Consider the following 5,115-nt stretch of genomic DNA (forward strand, 5'->3'; position numbering starts at 1 on the left):
GCTGCCGCATGTCTCAGCTACTGCTGCGTGTGGCAATTGTTCAAAAATAGACATCAGCTTAAGGTGAACTGGATGTAATTTTACTGAGAAGAAAGTTCTGAACTCTTTGGACTCATCATCTTTTCTTCTCATTAAATTGGTTCAAATTGTTTGACATTATTTGTTTAGAAACAAATGGATGCATCACTTCTACGACCTTGACTACCTTGTGAGATAGGAAAACGCCTTAGGAAAGGCTGAAGAAGATAAGAATGTGACAGCAACTTTGGAAGTATGTTCTGCCAGAAATTTCGACATTCTCTTTGCCCCTAAACCCTACACTTCCATCATTTCTATGTTTCTTTGCTTATGCACTTCAACTTGAAAATACTGGATCATGTATTGTTTCCTTCCTGTTCGTCGCTTTCACCATGTGCTAAGACACCAAATTCTGTCCCTCCACTTGCAATGTCTCTCTTGATTTCCTGACTAGTCTTTTGTCCTCTTCCTCCTCATCTATACCATAGTCCAAACTACTCTTCTGAAATGTAGAAGCTATAGGACTCTGCAATGAATATACAATAAAGGCAGTTCCTTAATCTGGAGTTCAAAGTGCAAAAACTCTGAACCCAACATACCTCATCTCCTAGGACATCTCTACTCTCTCTTTGCTCCCCCATCCTGACTGATTACTGCAGGCCTCAAGCATGCCAGTGCTTCCTGCCACTATTGCACAAGCTTTCCCCTCTACTTAGAATACACTCCCATCAAAATTCACATTGTGTAATCCTTTAAGGACTTTTTTAGAAGAGTATGAAGGTATGTCATCCAAATTTTAAAACTCTTCTTTTAATCAGAATATTTGTACCTTTTCTTTTTATTCGGATGTAGTTGACACACAATGTTACATTAGTTTCAGGTGTACAACATAGTGATTCAAGAATTCGATACATTATTCTGGGCTCATCATGAATATAGCTCCCATCTGTCACCATACAGCACTCTTTCAGTATCATTGGCTATATTCCCTGTGCTGTGTTTTTATTTTCGTGACTTATTCAGTCCATAACTGGAAGTCTGTATCTCCCACTCCCCTTCACCCATGTTACCCCTCCCCCCCACCCGTTCCCTCTGGCAACCATTAGTGTGTTCTCTGTGTTTATGGGTCTGATTCTGCTTTTTGTCTGTTTATTCATTTGTAAAACTCCTCTTTTTATATTTTTTTAATGTTTTTATTTATTTTTTTGAGAGACAGAGAGTGAGCAGGGAAGGGGCAGAGAGAGAGAGAGAGGGAGACACCAAATCTGAAGCAGGCTCTTGACCCTGAGCTCTCAGCACAGAGCCCAATGTACAGCTTGTACTCACAAGCCTCGAGATCATGACCTGAGCCAAAGTCAGACACTTAACCAACCGAGCCGCCCAGGCGGCCCTGTGAAATTCCTCTTAATGAGGATCTTGGCCTTTATGGTTCTTCCAACCGACCTCCTTCACCGCCCTGTACCCTTCAATACACATGCAAAAACTTAAGACATTTGGATGGATTATACCAATTTCCCAAAAGGAAATGGATGGCCCACACAAAGCAGGGTAATTTGAGGAGGGTTTCTTTATAAATAGTAGGGACTATTTACAAAGATAAGGGAGAAGAGGAACCCCAAGGAAAAGCTGCTGAACCAGGGGCTTAGTAACACTCCAACTATCTACCAGCCCTAGATGAGAAGGAATAAGGGAAAGAACAAACTAGGAGAGCTAGAAAAAAAGGGTCACATAACTCACACATGCCTTCTCCTCTGGCGTATTAGCACACTTATAGATATCCCTATAGACCCTGGGTTTTCCTGTAACAATGTACTCTGGTTGACAAGACCATTTTCCACTACCTGAAGTAGGGTGTCCTCTTGTTCATGAGAGCATTTTCCTCCACCACTCATTTGGTTTATTTTCCTTAGGAATTAAAACTAAAGAGAGGTTAACTGCTACCATGAGAACATGCTCTAGACATCTGAGTATCAGTATGATTCTAGAAACTCCATAGACATGAAGACTAAAAAATAACTGGACAATAGGATGTTGTATCTTGGGGCGCCTGGGTGGCTCAATCAGTTGAGCATCTGACTCTCAATTTCAGCTGGAGTCATGATCCCAGGGTCGGGGAATTGAGCCCTGCATCAGGCTCCACAATGAGTGTGGAGAGAGAGAAGGAATCTTCCTTCATGAAAGTCTCTGAGGTAGAAAAATGTGTGGTTTAGAAACTTATGACTTTTATGGAAAAACAGATATAAAAACAAGGTCAGAATGAATGAACCCATAGAAGCCCTTAAGGATACTTCTCATAGTCACTAACTACAAAAATACCATACTGAGTAAAGAGAGAATCTCTTTACTACATGTATTCAAATTTTAAACACCCATTTCTATTTACCATTCACTACTTGCTAGAAGTTTTTTATTTTTTTAGTTTTTAAAAAAATTTTGTTTAATGTCCATTTATTTTTAAGAGAGACAGATCATGACTGTGGAAGGGCCAGAAAGCAACGAAGACACAGAATCTGAAGCAGGGTCCAGGTTCTGAGCTGTCACCACAGAGCCTGATGCAGAGCTCCAACCCACAAAACCATGAGGTCGTGACCTGAGCCGAAGTACGACATTTAACTGACGGAGCTACCTAGGCCCCCCACTAGTTTTTTAGACTTTATCTCCCTCATAGTTTCAATGAGGCACCTACATTTTATTTTTCATTTTTATGAACAATTTACATGTTAAAGATCATTTGCTTCAGTGTGACATCCTGTATTTTAATGCTGGGTATCTTTCTGATTTTATGTGTTGGAGTCCCACTATGAACCCAGATACATTTGAGTCATTTGAAAGATTGAGATTCTGATGATGATGAATAGTCATTTTAAATGTACATTTATTCATTTATATTTTTTAATGTTTATTTATTTTGGAGAGACAGAGAAAGACCAGTGGAGGGGAAAAAGAGAGAGAGAGGGAGACACAGAATCTGAAGCAGACCTCAGACTCTGTGCTGTCAGCATAGAACTCACCGCAGGTCTTGAACTCACAAACCATGAGATCATAACCTAGCCCAAGATGGCCACTCAACTGACTAAGCCACCCAGGCACCCCAAAAGATTGAGATTCTTTGGATAACTTGACTTGTAGTTTTGTAGTCATCCAATGTTTTATAGCTCTTCCCCAATTCATGACTAATTTATATTATAAAACATATAACAAGTACATGATATCAGCATTGCTTTCGTACATCACACATTTCTCCCTCTAAAACGCAATGACATCCACTTCTGAGGGTCACATTTATATTTCCTATGCTTTCAAGGACATGTTTCTAAAAGGTCTTCCCTTTCTCTGTCTTCACTAGAACATAAGCAACATGTATAGGAAATCTTTCATTCACTGATGCACCACAGCAACTGAAAGAATGTCCAGCACATAGTAGGTATGCAATAAAACATTTGTCGAGTGAAAACTATCCTTTTTACCTTTATCTCATAGTCACTACCACTACGTACCTCTTGTTCCTTGTATCTCAAATGGAGTGACTCAAAATTAGCTGATAAAAAAATTTAAACATTCAAAGCTAAGGAGAAAAATACAAGAAACAGATATATCTCCTGAAATGTAGAGAAAGAGGAACTCATGTATGAGAAAAAACGTCTGCATTTCCCTCTATTCTCAAAATGAATAGGCTATAATGTCAAAGACTTTGAGATAACACATACAATCCAAGGGGCACCTGGATGGCTCAGTTGGATGAAAGTCCAGCTCTTGATTTCAGCTCAGGTTATGATCCCAGAATCGTGGGATCAAGCCCTGCATTGGGCTCTGAGCTGAGTAGGGAGCCTGCTTAAGATTCCTTCTCTCGGAGGAGGAGCCAAGATGGCGGAGAGGAAGGGAGCTCTGTAAACGTCGTCTGTCCCATCGATCGAACTGAGAAGGACATTGCTCTCATCTGTAAGAGCGGAAGGAGAAAATACGGACTCCAGAAGGAAGAGAATCTGAAGGATACCTGAGTGAGTGAGTGCGAACTGGGGAGATTGGAAAACAGGCCAGCCCAGTACGGGCAGGGGAGGTGGGAGCCCCAGCCCAACGCAGGGCAAGCGCGCGGAGCCCGAGAGACAAAGGGAAGAGACAGAGAGACTGAATATGCTCATAGTACTGTCTCTGGGGAAGAGGTAAAGAACGCTTAACTGTGCTTGGAGAGAGAAGCTCACTCCATAGATAACTGCTGGGTAGTCTAAATCCCGAACCCAGGTGGCGCGCAAGGGAAGGAACAGCTTCCAGCCCAGTGCCATCTTGGTGAGGAGTCGGCGACCGCTGCCACGCGGTGATAGGGGTGCTCACTTCAACCTCGGTTTTGGGAGTGGGAGCACGCACCTGATTTCCACGGCGCATCTTGCCCCCAGCATTGGCCCCGCAAAACCTGAATCCCGGGTGCCAACAGGGAATAAATAGCCCCCACCTCTGCGTGATCCCGGCAGGGAATTGGCGGCGGTGGAGACCTGGGTGCGCGCACACAGGCTACAGGCGCCCCAGCTCATTTCCAGCAGCTCCCGGCGCCGCCTCAGGCAACAGCTGCGCACTCATTCCTCCCCCAATGCTAACAGGATCCCCGCTGGGGGTTGGGTCTGAGAAGGTGCGCACTTCACCTCCTGCTGCGCATCTTGCCTCAGGCAGGGTCAGTCGAAATCCCAGCCTGAGCCAAGACAAACCGATTACTCCCTCTAAGAAGCCAGCAACCAAAACAAAAACACAATCTGTGGTAGCATTAAGAGTGCATGGACTGGAACTTTGAACCGAGGCAGGCCTGGAAAATACAACTCTGCTCAACCCCGGCAAAAGGAGATCGGACTCATTAGAGTGGCCTACAGTTCTTGTTCAGCAGAACTTGGTGTGCCTCCTGCCTATCTAATCTCCACAAACACCAAGGCGGAGCCTCTGAGAGCAGCCTCGAAGACCTACCACATCAAACCACGCCTATCCACGAGAGGGAGCTGCTGGTTTTCTTAGGTTTTTTTTCTTTTTGCTTTTTTTATAAGTTTTTTCTTTTTTATTTTCTTCTTTTTTTTCTATTCGCCTTTTTCTGTACGTATTTTTTATTATTATTACTTT

Source organism: Suricata suricatta, chromosome 9 (genome assembly GCF_006229205.1).
Source record: "Suricata suricatta isolate VVHF042 chromosome 9, meerkat_22Aug2017_6uvM2_HiC, whole genome shotgun sequence".
Classification (NCBI taxonomy): Eukaryota; Metazoa; Chordata; class Mammalia; order Carnivora; family Herpestidae; genus Suricata; species Suricata suricatta.